Raw genomic sequence first — 19,936 nt, forward strand, 5'->3', positions numbered from 1 at the left:
TTCTCTCTCACTCTCTCTCTCTCACTCTCTCTCCTCTCACACACACTCACACTCACACACACTCACACACACACACTCACACACACACACTCACACACACACACTCACACACACACACTCACACACACACACAGACACTCACTCTCACTCTCACTCTCACTCCTCACACTCACACTCTCACACTCTCACTCTCACTCTCACACTCTCACTCTCAAACTCTCACACTCTCACTCACTCTCTCACTCTCACTCTCTCACTCTCACACTCTCACTCTCACCATCACACTCTCACTCACACTCTCACTCACACTCTCACTCACACTCTCACTCACACTCTCACTCACACTCTCACTCACACTCTCACTCACACTCTCACTCACACTCTCACTCACACTCTCACTCACACTCTCACTCACACTCTCACTCACACTCTCACACACACTCTCACACTCACACCTCACTCACCACTCACACTCACACTCACCCACACAACTCTCACTCTCACTCTCACTCACACTCACACTCCCACTCACACTCACACTCACACTCACACTCACACTCACACTCACCACACTCACTCACACTCTCACTCCACACTCTCACTCACACTCTCACTCACACTCTCACTCACACACTCCACTCACACTCTCACTCACACTCTCACTCACACTCCTCACTCACACTCTCACTCACACTCTCACTCACACTCTCACTCACACTCTCACACACACTCTCACTCACACTCTCACTCACACTCTCACTCACACTCACACTCACACTCTCACTCACACTCTCACTCACACTCTCACTCACACTCTCACTCACACCTCACACACACACCTCACTCACACTCACACTCACACTCTCACTCACACTCTCACACACACTCTCACTCACACTCTCACTCACACTCTCACTCACACCTCTCACTCACACTCTCACCACCACTCTCACACACACTCTCACACTCACCACATCTCACTCACACCTCCACCACACACTCCTCACACACACTCTCACTCACACTCTCACTCACACTCTCACTCACACTCACACTCACACTCTCACTCACACTCTCACTCACACTCTCACTCACACTCCTCACTCACCACACCACTCACTCACACTCTCACTCCACACTCTCACTCACACTCTCACTCACACTCACAACTCACACCACACTCACACTCACACTCTCACTCTCACTCTCACTCACTCACTCCACTCTCACTCCACACACCTCACACTCACACTCCACACTCACACTCACACTCACACTCACACTCACACACTCACACACACACTCACACTCACACTCTCACTCACACCCTCACTCCACTCACACTCACACTCTCACTCACACACTCTCACTCACACTCTCACCTCACACTCTCACTCACACTCTCACTCACACTCTCACTCACACTCTCACTCACACTCTCACTCACACTCACACTCACACTCTCACACACACTCTCACTCACACTCTCACTCTCACTCTCACTCTCACTCTCACTCTCACTACACTCTCACTCTCACTCACACTCACACTCTCACTCACACCCTCACTCACACCCTCACTCACCCTCACTCACACCTCCTCACACCACACCCTCACTCCACCCACACACTCACCCTCACACCACTCACACTCACCACTCACACTCACACCCTCACTCACTCACACTCACCCCTCACTCACACCCACTCACTCACACTCACACCTCACCCTCACACTCACACCCTCACTCACTCCTCACACTCACCCTCACACTCACACCCTCACTCACTCTCACACTCACCCTCACACACTCACACCCTCACACACCTCTCACACTCACCCTCACACTCAACACCCTCACTCACTCCACACTCACCCTCACACTCACACCCTCACTCACTCTCACACTCACCCTCACACTCACACCCTCACTCACTCACTCTCACACTCACTACCCTCACACCCTCACTCTCACACTCACACCCTCACACCCTCACTCTCACACCACACCCTCACACCCTCACTCTCACACTCACACCCTCACACCCTCACTCTCACACCACTACCCTCACACCCTCACTCTCACACTCACACCCTCACACCCTCACTCTCACACTCACACACTCACACCCTCACCACCCTCACTCTCACACTCTCACCCTCACACCCACACTCTCACCCTCACCCCCTCACTCACTCACCCCCCTCACTACCCCTCACCCCCCTCACTCCCTCACACCCTCACCCTCACACCCACACTCTCACCCTCACCCCCTCACTCACTCACCCCCTCACCCCCCTCACCCCCTCACCCCCTCACCCCCTCACACCCCTCACACCCTCACACCCTCACACCCTCACACACTCACCCTCACACCCTCACACCTCACACTCACACTCACACTCACACCCTCACACCCTCACACCCTCACACCCTCACACCCTCACACCTCACACCCTCACACCCTCACACCCTCACACTCCACACTCACACCCTCACACCCTCACACCCTCACACCCTCACACCCTCACACCCTCACACCCTCACCCTCACACCCTCACCCTCACACCCACACACCCTCTCACCCACACACCCACACACCCTCTCACCCACACACCCTCTCACCCACACACCCTCTCACCCACACACCCACACACCCACACACCCACACACCCCCTCACCCCCTCACCCCCTCACACACCCCCTCACCCCCTCACCCCCTCACACACTCTCTCACACTCTCACACTCTCACACTCTCACACACTCACTCTCTCACACTCACTCTCTCACACTCACTCTCTCACACTCACTCTCTCACTCTCTCACTCTCTCACTCTCTCACTCTCTCACACTCTCACACTCTCACACTCTCACACTCTCACACTCTCACACTCTCACACTCTCACACTCTCACACTCTCACACTCTCACACTCTCACACTCTCACACTCTCACACTCTCACACTCTCACACTCTCACACTCTCACACTCTCACACTCACTCTCTCACACTCACTCTCTCACACTCACTCTCACACTCTCACACTCACTCTCTCACACTCACACTCACTCTCACACACTCACTCTCACACTCACACTCACTCACACTCACTCACTCACACTCACACTCACACTCACACTCACACTCACACACTCACACTCACTCACTCACACTCACTCACTCACACTCACTCACACTCACTCACACTCACTCACACTCACTCACTCACACACACACACACACACACACAGAGTGTAAAAAGGCGTTATTATATCAAACAATCCCCTGAAATTATCCACCCTGTGTGGTTTATGCATAAAAAGGCAATTTGCTGTAAACATAAAAATGCACTTTCTACTTCCAATAGTGACTTGAATAAGAAAGTGCAATTTTAGGTTTACAGCAAATGGCCTTGCACAAATAAGTCTCATTTATTTAATGGAACTTCCAGTAATAGGTTTTCAGCATTACAGTAAAAAAACAACACTTTTTTATTATTACAAAATTCCTGAACCGTATCTTATATCAGTAGTAGAAAGCGTAGTTGGGTGCCATCATTCACCTGGCTTCTGGTTGGTTGCATTGCTACTGCTTACCTGGAGGGGTGAGGCAGCAGCAAAGTCAGCACAGTGCAAACACACCAGTGGAAGCACCAGATTGTCTCCAACGTTGCATTTGCTTCACTTTTACCTGGCTGCCTCTCCTCTAACTCCTAGTAAGCAGCTGCAACATGACCAACCAGAGGTGAGGTGAGTGGTGGCATCATATACCACATAGACTTCTACTGGCTTCTACGAAAGAAAATTAATTTACCAAATTTGTCTCTACTCCCAGTGCCTATTTCCCTATCCATTACAGCATGTGGCTCTCTGTCCAGCAGAACATCTCTGACCTTACCCTCTAAAAACATCTCCTTTACTTCAAAAAGTTGAAAATAGCTGTAAGTTCAGGCAAAATGGAATGCCTTTCCTGGATATTTTTTCTTAATTAATGTTATTTGCTATTTAATTTATTTTTTTGTACAATGTATTGCTTTATTGATGTATTGCTTTATTGATGTATTGCCTTGTTGATGAATTTTTGTATTTGTGTTTACTTTTTCTGTAAGACGCCTTGAGGGCCGTTTGGCTGAAAGGTGGGGTATAAATAAACATTAACATAACATAACAAGTTGTTTCAGTAGTCTCTTTAATTTGCACCTTCTGCCAAGCAAATCAGCCCTGTTAAATTTTCAGCCAAGAATATGCGTCTCTAATTTTATGTGTAGCTTAACTTCTGTCTTTAAAGCAGTAAGATCTCACATCTTCAGTAAAATGTTAGGTGTTAATATCTTTGTAGTGGCATTGGAATGCATATTTAGTTGATGATAGACAAATCAGGGTATTACATGCCTAAAATTTCATTGCCAGCCAACCATTTCTAAACACACATGTATATATACCTGCAATTTTAGGATAACACTTCATGAGATTGATGAAGTAGACTCTAGACCACAAAATCTATGCCATAATGAATTTGTTAAGTCTTCAAGGTGTTACAAGGCTTTTGCTTGTTTATGACTAAAATAGGATTGTGGAGAAAACATTTTTCTTGCATTTTTTTATGAGGTAAAGGTTTTATTTCAGAAGCAATATATGTAGGAATCTACTCTGCAGAATGTACAGAGTGTATACTATCTTGACTTGCTGTTAGGAGCTGTAAGAGATACAGTGCATCCACAGTAGTACTGCAGGTGGCTGGACTGTCAGTCTAAGGCTGCATTCAGGCAGCAGTTTATTCCATTTTCCCAACATTTCTTTACCTGATATTTTATTTCCTTATCTGTATTTTATTTGACCTTTCAGACAATGTAAAAGCCACTTCTGGAAATCTAGTGGAATATAGTGGAAGTTTAGTGCTCATTTCTGTGTTAATTGCTTCCAGAAAAAATCCGTTTGTAACCACATTAACCCAGAAAATCATGGGGGTAAAGTGATGAAATGTGGGGCAGTATACTGCATGGAGTTCTTTCCTGCCATTTTCTCGGAGGAATCATAGGGGAACAGAAGTGCACATGTGTGGAAACGGTAGGTGAGTAGCAACATGTCCAATGACATTCATTGTTGTGTCATGTCATGCCTACTGGGGTGAATGAAATTTAGCACAACATGGCGGTACATTGATCAAAAAGCAACAGTTTCATAATGCAACAGATACTGCAGTTTGAAAGGAGCATCAGAAACTGGGACAGAAGTGCTACCATTATAATCAGTAAAATTAATGCAATAAGTGCCATATCTGAATGCAGTCTAACTGCCAGTTACATTCTGTCAAAACAATGATAGCTTTGAGAAGGTGTTCCTGTAAATTGATATAGAAAAAGTAGGTTGAAATTTGGTGAGTTTTTATTGGACAATACAATAAATATTCTACCTCACCTCATTGGACCAGAGTTGTGGCCTGATGAGATCTTCTACTGAAAAGCAAGTGGGAGGGAGACCTCATCAGTCCACAACTCTGGTCCAATGGGATAAAGTAACTGGCTATTAATTTAAGTAAGGAAGGAACTGGATCTCCCAAATTGGTACTATCTAGCAGTTGGAAGACATGTGATCCCATCTTTAGAAGATCATCTGTTATTGTGGATTTATAATGGATTTGTACTGAACCATCTGCTCCTCCCCCCACTACATAAAAGTTATGGTCAGAGGCAAAGGGTCTATGAAAGAAGGCAAGGTGGGACGGCATGTCCAGATGCTGCCTGGTGAGGACTAGCCACCTCATCCGTTGGTCACTGTTAACACCATGGAGAACGTGATTTTAATGTATTAATGTTTTTATCTCTATTGTTCATTGTAATTTTATATTTTTGGTTGTACATCGCCCAGAGTGGTTGGATATCCTCCCAGATGGGCGACTAATAAATCCAATAAATAAATAAAGGCAGAATTTTCCCGATTCCACCCAAACTCAGAACGATTGCCTGGAGGGAGACCTTTCTCAAGCATATAAAGCAGGCCTCAGACCACAGTCAGAGTCAGTCAGTCTTGGAGTCAGGCTGGTGAAGGAGACAATCTTTGTGGTCAAGCTGTTGGGTGCAGCAGCAGCTGAAGAAACTGGAAACTGGGGCAAGCTTGAGGAAGCTTGGGAAACTGGAAGGAGCCAAGAGCTGAAATTACTGATTGGAGCAGAAGAAAGTTTGTGAGGGAGTGTTAAGTGTTCCAAAAGGCAGTCTTTGAGGGAGCTTGGAATCCAAGGGTTAGCAGGGGCTGCACAGTGTCTGAGGCAGCTGAGACTGCTGTGCCCAGGTGAAGGCTTTGGCAGGGATAAAGCTTGAGATTCTCCAGATCATGAGGACCAAATCAAAGACCTTGCAGCTATGGTCCTCAGTGCCAAGTGGATAAGAGTTAACTGGGACTGAGTGACTAGAGTAACTGGCTATTAATTTAAGTAAGGAAGGAACTGGATCTCCCAACACTATCCTTTTATAGTGACAGTGACGTAGTAACCCAGTAGAGTGTACAGTTAACAGTAGACAAGTTTATTATATAGCAATCTTTCAAACTAAGCATAACCATCTGTTTTTATTATTTATTTAATATTAATCAATATTATTTATTGATCAAAAATAAAGTACAACTTACATTGTGGTTTTACTTTAAAGTGCTGTCTGTGCTATTTTGGACCACATTTTACAACAGTTATTGGTGGGTGAATGGAGATTTATTATTAAACCTTCTCAATATGAAGCTTTAATCCAGTACTTGCTTTTCTGGGAGTAAAGCTGCAATGCTGATCCCACATACCCAGAGTAAACCCCATTAAATTCAATAGGACCTACTTTTGAGTAGACATGGTTAGGATTGTGCTGTAAATTAATTGGACTTTTGAGTGAACATAACAAAGAATTGTGTTCATGTTGTAAATCTTTCTGTTCTCCTCCAATCCTATTTAGGCAATTAGGCAGGGCTTACTTAGGCTTCACAGTTTTTTATTATGTAGGAAACTAACACTGATTTTTTGAAAACGTTCTGCAATGACCAACTGGATTGACAATAAATTATTATATGGGGTCTATGTATTGTTACATCTTCAGTGTGTGTGTATATATAGAGTCTTTCCTGTGAGGTAGGGTTGGTGACTGGAAACCAAGGCAGCTCACAATAAGAAATAAATCCCTTTAAACTCCAATAACCATAAAAACAAGTATAAACAGTTGCAAAACAACTTAAAGTGGTATGATCCTGAATTTTGGGTTGGGTGAGTGAAGTTCCTTATTATTTGAGGTTGCAGTTCTTTGCATGCTTCCCTGTTTGAGTAAGCCCCATTGAATGCATTGGGACTTGCTTCTGAGTAAACAAACATAGGATTGCACTATAAATATATTTACAGGTTGTGTAAATAATAAACATCTTTGATTAGTCATGCTTATATAAATATTTCTTCATACTATGTCCCAATAAGTATTTGATTTCACACTATGGTGGTAGATTATTATTTCCTCTACATTTTAAGTGTGTCCTTATTCCTTGGGCTGGTCATGGTTCCCCTCTGTTGTTTTCATCCTGAGGGGCAAATAGGCTGAGAGATGGTGAGTAGCCCATGGTCACCCAGGACACTTTATAGCTCATTTCCATTTTGAAAAATTAATTAAAACAATTTACATGCAGGCAAAGTGTATTAAGTAGATCCACACTATACATTTAAAGCACATCCAACTCACATTTAAAGTTCATGTCTTCCCCTAAAAAATCCTGGGAAGTGTAGTTTCACCCTCACAGTTACAGTTCTCACCACCCTTAACAAACTGCAGTTCCCATGATCCTGTGGTGAGATTCATGTCCTTTAATCTGTGTTGAATGTGCTTGAAAGGAATGGTGTGGATCTGCCCTGGGTATAATGTGCATTCATTAGTGAATTGAAAATAACAATTTTAAAAGATACTTTTTTAAACAGGGGAAGGGTTGTAGCTCAGTGGTAGGGCATATGCTCTGCATGCAAAAGGTCCAAAATTCAATTTCTGGAAGAAACTATTGCCTGGAATCCTGGAGGGCCAATGCTAGTCCATGTGATCAGCACTGAGCTAGATGGTACCAAATGGCCTGAGTTAAGTATAAGGCATATTCCTAAAAGTGGGAAGAGACTCAAGGGCCACAGTGACTCCAAAATTTATTTATGTATTTTATTTACAACATTTATATACCACTTTATTATACTGCCACAAGAGTGTCTGTGTATTATGGTCAGCATAGATTTTTCGCATTCTGCAATGTTATATTGAAAATACCCCCATGTCATTCTGATGCTTCCCATAAGCTCATTTCAAAACAAAACCCTACAAAACTCCTAGTTCTGAACTCAGAAATGCTTGATTAACAACCTTCTGAATTTTCATGGCAATACACAAAACAGAGAGAACCGAGAGTTCAAAGTGTAAAAAGAGAGAGAGAAAAAACAGACCCCTTTTGGATGTTATTCTGTTAGAGTTCTCTTAATCTGTTTAAATTAATTAAAAATCAGTCATGTTCACAGAGTACCTATAATCCTATTACTGACCTTGCCCCATACTCTGACCTTCATCTTCTGCAGTTTAAAAATGTCTGGCTGAATTTTGATTAATTTAAGAAATCTAGCATTAAACTCAGTGATAAGGCCGGGCATGCTCAGTAAGAACCAACTGTCAATGTTCTAAAAGTCAGACTCACAGCTACTGGGCTTGCCTAATCAGGGGGCCACACCTACACCACACCTTTATTTCACTTGAGACAGTCATGGCTTCCCTCAGAGAATCCTGGGAAGTGTAGTTTGTGAAGGGTGCAGAGAGGAGACTCTTATCCCCCTGACAGAGCTCCAGTGGCCCGAGTGGTTTAACAGTCAGCTGCTCTGACTGAAGCTCTGTGAGGGGAACAGGGCATCTTCTAGCAACTCTCAGCACACTTCACTACACTTCCCAGGATTCTTTGGGAGAAGCCATGACTGTCTAAAGTGAAATAATGGTCTGGTGTGGATGTGGTCAGGGACAGCTTTGGTTTAAATTTGGGTGAGAGGCTACATGTGTCTGCTGTAGAATAAAAAGGTGGGGGAAACCCTGAAAAAGAAATGATGCTTTTCATAATGTATTCCTTTTGGAAAAGAAAGGGGCTTCCCCTCTGCCCAGTGCCCACCCATTCAATCTCCTCCCCGGCTCCCTCTCCCTCCCCCAGGTCAGTTTCACCTATCCTTAGCATGATTGCACATGAATAAATCCCACTGAAGTCAAAAAGCAGGCAAATGATCAAACCTGCCCTCCCCTCCTCCTCCCTCCTATCCCCTCCCTCTTGCCCCTTCCCCCTTCCTTCACCCCCTTCCCTTCCCACATCCCCTTCCAATCCCCTCCTTCCCCTCCTCCTCCTTCCTCTCCCCTCTGCCCTTCCACCTACCCCTCTCCCATGGTCACTTTTACCTATCCTAGGGTGACCATGAAGCTCACTGGGTGACCTTGGGCCAGTCACTGACTCTCAGCCTCAAAGGAAGACAATGGTAAACCACCTCTGAATACTGCTTACCATGAAAACCCTATTCATAGGGTCGCCATAAGTCAGAATCGACTTGAAGGCAATCCATTTTATTTTCAAGCATGATTGCACAGGAGTAAATCCCATTGAACTCAATTAGCATGCAAATGATCAAACTGCCCTCCTCTCCTCCTCCCTCCCATCACCTCCCTTTTGCCCCTTCTCTCCCCCTTCCTTCACCCCCCTTTCCTTCCATCCCCTTCTTTCCCCGTCACTTCCAATTCCCTCCTTCCCTGCCTTCTGCTCCCCTCTCCCCCCTTACTCCTTCCCTCTACTCTCCCCTCCTTCTCCTCCTCCATGGTCAATTTTACCTATCCTAGCCATGATTGCATAGGAGTAAATCCCACTGAACTCCATAAGCATGCAAATAATCAGATGTGCCTTTCCCCTTCTCCCCTCAGAGGCACACATTACCAAATTCTTCCAAGATACACAGGAAGTGGATTAGACTATGAAAGAGCAACCCAAATTGTGTTAGCATTTTGACAAATTTGTAGGGCAGTACAATATCTCAGAAAGGAGGTCAGGTCTCCTGCTCCCCTGGTGCATTCACTATTGCTGCCCAGTTTCCCTGCTTTTTAAAGTTTGATAGAAATATCTGTGGTCTATTGGTATGTTCTTAAACCGCCAGGTTTTTTGCCTGTTAGTGAATTGTAAAAAATCTCAAAGCAGTTTTTGGAATGAATAAAACCAATAAAATTATTGGCAAAAACTGTTAAAGACAGGTATTTAAAAACATTAAAAATAATATAACCAAAAATGAGTAAAAAATAGATAAATACAATAGCTTCTACATTCCTGGATAGGCTTGCATAAACAAAAATGATTTTAGCAGATGCTGAAAAGAGTACAATGAAGACGCCTGCCTAATGTCAATAGGCAGGGAGTTCCAAAGCATAGGTGCTGCCACATGAAAGTACTGATTTCTTACAAGAGTAGTACTGTGTGAAACCCATAACATGGAAAGCACATTTTGAACTTGGCCTGGTAGCAAATTGGCAACCAGTGCAGATTTCAGAGCAGAGGTCTTGTGTGCTGATAGGATCTCACTCATGTCAGCAATCATGCCACAACATTCTGCATTAGTTGCAGTCCCCAGGTCAGGTTGTGCTACATGGGGATTTCTGTGACCTTGGCTGACTGGCTGCCAGGATTTTTTTAGTTTTGGTTTTTGGTTTGGAATCCTGACTGGTTGTGGGATGCTGAGTTTTCTGCCTTACTCATAGGAATCCTGTTGACGTTGGTATGGTATTGCATGTAGAAAATCATCACTGTCTTTTGTTTTTCTTTTCTATTTGCATTTCTTTTACCTTTAACCTCACTCCCTTATATCCATAAAAGCAAAAACAGTGGTTCCATGCACTCAGCGCAACCCCCTTAAATCCACTGATAATGCACCTTGTTGGTTGCATAATGGTTTGTTTCTTGCCCAGTAGGAGTAAAAGATAATTCACATATTGGGAAGTGTGGCTGCAATTGTTGTTGTTTCCAATCTACTGCCTGTGAAGGCAGACCAAACCATGTGTGTTTTCTCTGTCAATTATTACTCACTGGAATTGTGTTGGTGGTCAAAGTGAGTTAATAGCAGCCCACAGGGTAAACAGAAAAGGGTAGAGAATGTTCTAGCTCTTACCCATTTCTCAGACCCGTTTCTGAAGTGAAGGGTCAAATCTGTAAAGAAATTTAGAGCAGCCATGTTAAAAGGTAGGGGCAGGGCATTCCAGGCAGTGGGTTGCCAACCCTGCTTGCATATGGGTATCTTTGCAGAGGATCCCTAGTCAAGCTTTACCAACAGCACAATCCAAACTATATCTACTCAGAAGTAAGTTCTGTTGAGTTCTATGGGGCTTAGTCCCTTAGTATGTGTATTCAGAATTGCAGCCTTCAGGGGCATCCATCTTTACTCCTGAGTGCTCCCATCTAACATCTACACAACACTTGGCTGCTTTCTTCCTACAGTGGCCTTCTGGTGACTGGCCTGGTGACTGAGGGCACTGAAACCCTTCTTGCCAGAAGCAAGTAGGCTAGATTAAATGTTCCCTACCCAGGCTCCATCTTTTAGCTAAGATTTCTGTCTTAATTTCCAATCAGAGAAATGTTTTTGTTTGAATTATATGCTCCAAGCAACTGTGGTTGATGCCCACCCCTGTGACATCACTTATTCCTGCCCTTCTGACATTACTAGGCCCCGCCCCTGAAATCTCAGAGTTTGGGATGCTTCTGACCTGGCAACCCTAACTCGGTGACACCACCTCTTGCATCGCCACATCAGTGTGCATGCCTGCTATCACCCTAGATAGTGGTGGCAGTGTCAACACACCCCTAGCCAGTCTACACCCCTTTTAAGTTGCTCTTTCAGACTGATTTCACTTTCATTACCACTTCACTTTTTTCATTTTTCCCAATTCATAGTGCTTAATATGTGGTAAGTATATCTGCATAGATTTTAATTTGGAGGCATCTCCAGCTTTTGTGGACATTTAAGACAAAGCCATCAGTAACAACTACCACCATACAGTTCTATAATTCAATCTAACAGTGAATTGAGGTTGTTCAGTGTCAACAGAATTGGAGTCAAAATGAGGCCACTGAGAAACACAAGTCATATCAGCATGCTTAGATGAACCTTGAGGAATTCAGATCTACAAAACCTTTAAAAAAAAAAAAGAAGGAAAGAACACCTCCACATCACACTAGCACAATGAAAATTAAGCATGTGGCTTAAATACATCTGGTTGCACCAACTCATGTGTCGCTGCGTCAGTACTCATGTCTGCTATCACCCAAGATGGGATTATAGTAGTAGTAGCTAATATAATCTTTCACAATTGGTGATGGTTGTGTGGGATAATAGACTTATCATTTACAGAGATCTAAACTACATTTGAATGAACAATATCTTATATTTCTGGAATGATTGAGTTCAATTGCAGTAGTATGTTGGTCTGCAAGCATTAGTTAAAATGAAACCAGATTCTTGTGTAGTACAAGGGTAGAAGAGTTGGCAGTAATAAATTAAATGCTTTTTATTGTATTAAAATATCTTGGTGTTAAAATACAGAGATGTGATTCAGCTACTCATTAGACAGCAAAACTACTAATATAGCAGCCTTGGCCTGCACTGTTCCTCTGGGATCTTGGCTGTTAGGATACGAAAATAAAAACAAATGCATTGGCTAACTTAGATCCCTCCAGCCATCTGGGATCATCATTCTCAATTAAGTTTCAGAATATTTCATCACAGTGTGTTTAATTTCAGCCTGAGTTCTCATCATTAGCATTTTCTCTGGGTGATATATATGAAGGCTATAAGCCAAAATTTACCATTTTCATACTAGTTCTTCTAAAAATAGCTGACCACAGGGGAATTAACCCAGTGCATCACCAAAACTATATAGACTGTAGCCCTGGTGTAGGTTTTTTGTGGATATATTCTCCCACATGTCATTGATGCAATAATGCTTTACAGGTGGATTTATACAGGACTGTTCACACAACATTCCACTTTATTCCACTTTATTAATTGCTCTGCAACACTTCACCAGTGTTATTGCATTATTGCCTTCTAAAAGATATGCTGCACAACAAAACAGTCTGCTTATGTGCTTTCATTTCTCATTCATCTTAAAGATGTGCTGAAGAGGCACCTGATTGTCGCATGACTCCCATGGCATCATGGGATAGATGTGATGAGATAGTCAGGGCCCAAAGGCAACTCCTTTTCTGTAGCCCTTCCTGCTAATAGCTGTGAGAGGTCTGTGGAATAAATGTCCCTTTACTAAAGATGCAGGATAGCTTCTGCTTAATTCATTCCATACCTGCACTGCATTTGCAAGTTGTGCCAAATTTGTTTTGCACCAAAATCAGCCAAATTCTCTCTCTGCAGTACTACAGCATAAAGCAGGCAGAAACAGTATTCGTTTTGCCAGCTGTGAGAGTACACTCACACACCCTATGTAACCTCACCAATAACAATTGGATTATCCCGTGTTGTAAATTATAAGGTGGTGCTAGGAGAATGCACTGAGGAAGGCCAGGTGCAGCCATCTTGCAAGTATACCAGCATTTTACTCTTTATCCCCTCAAAGGGAGTGAGGCAAAACTCACTTCCCACCTGAAATATGGGTTGCAGCAGTGCCAGTACTCCTGCTGCTTTATGGCTGGCCAATCTAATAGTCTGTTTCCAACAAGCGCTATATTTAGTGAAATAAATGATATTGTTGTTGTATCTTCTAATTCCAATTCAGGGTGTTGAGTGACATCACTTAAGAAGCCAAAACAGTAACAGCCACATATGAAAACTGTGTTTCTTAACCTTTTTGGGGTCACAGACTCCTTTGAGAATCTGATGAAAGTACTGGACCCTCACAAATAAATAAATAAAAGATATTGAATTGCATTGGACCACAAGTGAAAAACCCCTGCACTAGTAGGCAGTCCCCCTTTAGGATGCACACCTTAACGTGGTGAGGGGGTTTGAGAGTGTTGAAGAAGCTGAGAGCAATGCCATCAGGAAGCTAGACCAAGAGGATAGACTCCTAGCAGGAGCACCCATGGCGGAATGGTCAAAGCTGAGACACCAGACTAAAATGCATCCAAACTCAGAGGAAGGCAATGGTAAACCACCTCTGAATACCTCTTACCACAAAAACCCTATGAACAGAGTATCCAAAATGCAACACGAGATAGTGCTGGAAGATGAGACCCCCAGGTCAGAAGGCACTCACCGAGCTACTGGGGAAGAACAAAGGATAAGTACGAGTAGCGCTGTGACTAATGATGCAGCTGGGTCAAAGCTGAAAGGAAGCCCAGAGGCTGATGCGCACAGATGCAAAAGGAGAGTCCAGAGTTGTACGATGCACACAATAGAACATGGAATGTGAGAAGCATGAACCAGGGAAAGTTAGAAATTGTCAAGCAAGAAATGGAGCGTATCAACATTACAATACTTGGTGTGAGTGAATTAAAATGGACTGGAATGGGACATTTTCAGTCAGGCAACTACAATGCAGGAAATGAGAAATCAAGAAGAAACGGGGTTGCTTTAAATCTCAATGGGAACAGGATTTAGGTTTTGAATTAAAAAATACAGAATGGAAATATATTTGCTCATCTAAATATACTAAACCTATATCTGCTACCCATAAAGAAATTAATCTTAAAATATTACATAGATGGTACTTAACTCCAACTCGATTATCATATATATCCTCTAATATGAGTCCATTATGTTGGCGCGGTTGTGCTAATAAAGGCACATATTTTCATTCCTGGTGGACATGTCTTAAAATTATTCCATTTTGGAATATGGTGCATAAAGAACTTATAAATATTACAAAAGAAAATATTATATTAATGCCAGAATTATTTCTTTTATTAATGTTTAGAGGAGAAAATGCTAAATTGAAATCTAAATTATTGATCTCTAAACTTGTAATGGCACCTCGCCAAACAGTAGTAGAAAACTAGAAAATATTAGAAAATTTAGATAAAATGGCATGGTACAGAAATATATGGAATTTAGCCTAAGATAAAATTACCTATAATTTACATTCTTTACAAGAGAATACTAAATCTGACTTATATAGGGTTACATAGTGGTTATTTATTGAATATGCAAATAAACATGGTTTACACGACGGTCTCTCATCTATAGCAAGATCCATATGGTTCACTTAAACTTTGGTTCTTATTATTACTTATATATGGTATATCTATAAGTTTATCACATCTCTCTTTTAATGCATTGAAAAATGATGTATGTTATCTATTTCTGTTATATATATGTTTATCCTGTGTGACCGGGGTTGGGGAAATTGTTGTTGTTTATGTTGATATGTATTGTTTTGTTATTAAAAGTTTTTTAAAAAAAGAAGTGATGTAGCAAAAGCAATTAGGAGCTACAACGCAAGGTCTGAGCGAGTTATATCAATAAGATTAAAAGGGAAACCTATTAACATAACCATCATCCAAGTTTACACTCCAACATCAAACATAGAAGAGGAATTGGAGAGATTTTACGCAGAAGTACAGGAAGAAATTGATCACACACCAAAGCAAGATATGATGATAATAATGTGGGACTAGAATGCAAAAGTAGGGAACAGAGAAGAACTAGGAATTGTGGGGAAATGGGTCTTAGGTGACAGAAATGAAGCAGGAGAAAGACTTATTGAATTCTGTGAAGCCAATAATTTGTTTCTTGCCAACACATTTTTTGAGCAACCAAAAAGACAACATTGTCAGCTCTGCACCAAGACAGCAGTGCAGGCGGGGGCTGGAAATTCCTGGGTATTTACCAGGGCAGGAAAGTCCTTAGCTGACAGCCTGGTTGTAAATCTGCCAGGCTAACAAGATTGAAGCATGATAAGGGCAAGGCCCTTTCTAAGCTTACGTGCCAAGCCAGAAGTCCAGAAGCAAGGTCAGTAGAGGTCCGGGTTCAATTGCCAAGAGGTCAGTCCAAGGTAAGGTTCAGGGAATCTGGAAACACACAAAGCCACGCCTGACTTTGTAGTCAACAACAAGCTGAAGCCAAGGATTGACTTTTAAGGAGCAGGTTTGTCAGCAGGTGTGAGCCCTCAGCGTTTTGGCCTTAAGTGGACAGGCCTGCCCCTCTTCTGCCTGACCTTCTGTTGTCTACATTCTGCAGGTGAGGGGGGAGTATCCTGTTCACTCTCTGCGTCTGGCTGAAGGACTTCAGCTGTGTCTGGGGTGCTCTGTAGCTGAGGGGGAGAAGGAGCTGGGTTCTCAGGAGTTTCCATTTCTCCTTCTGGGTCTGCTGCTGTTACTCCCAAGTCATCCTCGTCTGATGAGTCCTCTGACGGGGCCATGACAGACATTGTGTAGTAGGAAATGACCTATCCAGACAATTAGACAGTTTTCTGTACCCTTTGTCTATATGTGTGTCTATTCTTCATCCTCCTTTTTGACTTATTCCATTCTATTCCCTTCCCCCTTAGACCTGTTTTTGTAGGTCCTGCTCCCAACAGTCAGTCAGCCTTCTCTGGACAATGAGCATAGTTACTCTTCACTGGGCTGTTTATGGGATTTTTTGGTACTTGGATAAATTTCAGAGCTATTCTAAGTCTGCTGATACTGCCTACTGTTGTTGTTATGTGCCTTCAAGTCGATTATGACTTATGGTGACCCTATGAATCAGTGACCTCCAATAGCATCTGTCATGAACCAGCTTGTTCAGATCTTGTAAGTTCAGGTCTGTGGCTTCCTTTATGGAATCAATCCATCTCTTGTTTGACCTTCCTCTTTTTCTACTCCCTTCTGTTTTTTCCAGCATTATGGTCTTTTCTAGTGAATCATGTCTTCTCATTATGTGTCCAAAGGATGATAACCTCAGTTTCATCATTTTAGCTTCTAGTGATAGTTCTGGTTTAATTTGTTCTAACACCCAATTATTTCTCTTTTTCTCAGTCCATGGTATGCGCAAAGCTCTCCTCCAACACCACATTTCAAAGGAGTTTATTTTTCTCTTATCCGCCTTTTTCACTGTCCAACTTTCACATCCATACATAGAGATCGGAAATACCATGGTCTGAATGATCCTGACTTTGGTGTTCAGTAATACATCTTTGAATTTGAAGACCTTTTATAGTTCTCTCATAGCTGCCCTCCCCAGTCCTAGCCTTCTTCTGATTTCTGGACTATTGTCTCCATTTTGGTTAATGACTGTGCCAAGGTATTGATAATCCTTGACAAGTTCAATGTCCTTGTTGTCAACTTTAAAGTTACATAACTCTTCTGTTGTTGTTACTTTAATCTTCTTGACATTCAGCTGCAGTCCTGCTTTTGTGCTTTCCTCTTTAATTTTCATCAGCATTAATTAACTATTACCAAAGACTTAAAACAATTTAAAAATTGTAACTTTGACCCATTAATATGAGCTATTAAAACTGAGCTTTATTCTTGGAAAAACCTTGCCCTTTCTTATTTATTTATTTATTTATTAAATTTTTATACCGCTCCACTAGCATAGCTCACTGGGCGGTGTACAACAAAAATGCAGATATATACAATAAGATCCCATAATATAATACAACAAAAACATATATAAAAGGATAAGAAATCTAAAATCAGTTACAACAAATTTTAAAACTAAATTGAAATTAGATTAAAATGCCTTAGAAAAGAGGAAGGTTTTAACTTGGCGCCGAAAGGATAGCAATGTCAGCGCCAAGCGCACCTCATCGGGAAGACTATTCCACAGTTCGGGGGCCACCACTGAGAAGGCCCTAGTTCTTGTTACCACCCTCCGAGCCTCTCTGTGAGTCGGAACTCGGAGGAGGGCCTTCGATGTAGAGCGCAGTGTATGGGCAGGTTCATATCGGGAGAGGCGTTCCAGGAGGTATTGTGGTCCCGCGCCGTATAAGGCGTTATAGGTTAAAACCAACACTTTGAATCTGGCTCGGAAGCATATTGGTAGCCAGTGCAAGCGAGGCAGAACAGGTGTTATGTGTTCAGACTGCTTGGTCCTCGTTATTAATCTGACCGCCGCGTTTTGCACGAGCTGTAGCTTCCGAACTGTCTTCAAAGGCAGCCCTACGTAGAGCGCATTGCAGTAATCCAATCACGAGGTTACCAGAGCATGTACAACTGATGTGAGGTCCTCCCTGCTCAGATAGGGACGTAGCTGGGCTACCAACCGAAGTTGGTAGAACGCATTCCGTGCCACCGAGGCTACTTGAGTCTCAAGTGACAGGGAAGGATCTAAAAAGACTCCCAGACTACGAACCCGTTCCTTTAGGGGGAGTGTAACCCCGTCCAGGACAGGGTGTATATCCACCATCTGATCAGAGAAACCACCCACCAACAGCATCTCAGTCTTGTCTGGATTGAGCCTCAGTTTGTTAGCTCTCATCCAGTCTATTATCGCGGCCAGGCAACGGTTCAGCACATTGACAGCCTAACCTGAAGAAGATGAAAAGGAGAAGTAGAGCTGCGTGTCATCAGCGTACTGATGGCAATGCACTCCAAAACTCCTGATGACCTCTCCCAACAGCTTCATGTAGATGTTGAAAAGCATGGGAGACAGAACTGACCCCTGCGGAACTCCACATTGGAGAGCCCACGGTGTCGAGCAATGTTCCCCAAGCACTACCTTCTGGAGATGACCCGCCAAGTAGGAGCGGAACCACTGCCAAGCAGTACCTCCAACTTCCAGCTCCGCGAGCCTCTCCAGAAGGATACCATGGTCGATGGTATCAAAAGCCGCTGAGAGATCAAGGAGAATCAACAGAGTTACACTCCCTCCATCCCTCTCCCAACATAGGTCATCATACAGGGCGACCAAGGCTGTCTCGGTGCCGAAACCGGGCCTAAAACCCGATTGAAATGGATCTAGAAAATCGGTTTCATCCAATAGCGCCTGGAGCAGGCCAGCAACCACTCGTTCCAAGATCTTGCCCAGGAATGGAACATTCGCTACTGGTCTGTAGCTGTTGAAATTTTCTGGGTCCAAGGAAGGTTTTTTCAGGAGTGGTCTCACTGCCGCCTCTTTCAGACAGCCAGGGACCACTCCCTCTCGTAAAGAGGCGTTTATCACTTCCCTGGCCCAGCCAGCTGTTCCATCCCTGCTAGTTTTTATTAGCCAAGAGGGGCAAGGATCTAGTACCGAAGTGGTTGCATGTACTTGTCCAAGCACCTTGTCCACGTCCTCGAGCTGAACCAACTGAAACTCATCCAATAAAACATGACAAGACTGTGCTCCGGACACCTCATTAGGATCAACTGCTATAAGCTGGGAGTCTAAGTCCCGGCGGATGCATAGGATCTTATTCTGGAAGTGTCCAGCAAACTCATTACAGCGGGCCACCGATGACCCTACCATGTCCTGAGGGCCAGAATGAAGTAACCCTCGGACAACTCTAAAAAGCTCCGTCAGGCGGCAGAGAGATGACTTAATAGTGGCAGCAAAATGTTGTTTTTTCGCCACCCTCACCGCCCCTAAGTACAGCTTAGTAGAGGCACTTACCAGCGCATAATTGCATCCGTCGGGAGTTCGTCTCCACCTTCGCTCGAGCCGCCTCCTATCTTGTTTCATCGCTCTCAGCTCTGGAGTGTACCATGGAGCTGTATGAGCTCTACACAGGAGAGGGTGCGCAGGAGCGATCGTGTCAACGGCCCGGGTCATCTCCGCATTCCACAGTTCGACCAGGGCTTCGACAGGAGCGCCAGTCTTATCAGCCAGAAAATCCCCCAGAGCCCTTTCAAAACCTTCAGGATTCATTAGTCTCCGGGGGCGGACCAATTTAGTAGGTCCCTCACCCTTGCAGAGGGGAAAAGCCACTGTAAGTCTAAACTTCAGTAAGTGGTGATCTGTCCATGACAAAGGGAGAGATGTAAAACTCCCCACATCCAGATCACCATCTCCATGTCCAGTAGCAAAAAT

The sequence above is a fragment of the Rhineura floridana genome, chromosome 1, assembly GCF_030035675.1.
Source record: "Rhineura floridana isolate rRhiFlo1 chromosome 1, rRhiFlo1.hap2, whole genome shotgun sequence".
Lineage (NCBI taxonomy): Eukaryota > Metazoa > Chordata > Lepidosauria > Squamata > Rhineuridae > Rhineura > Rhineura floridana.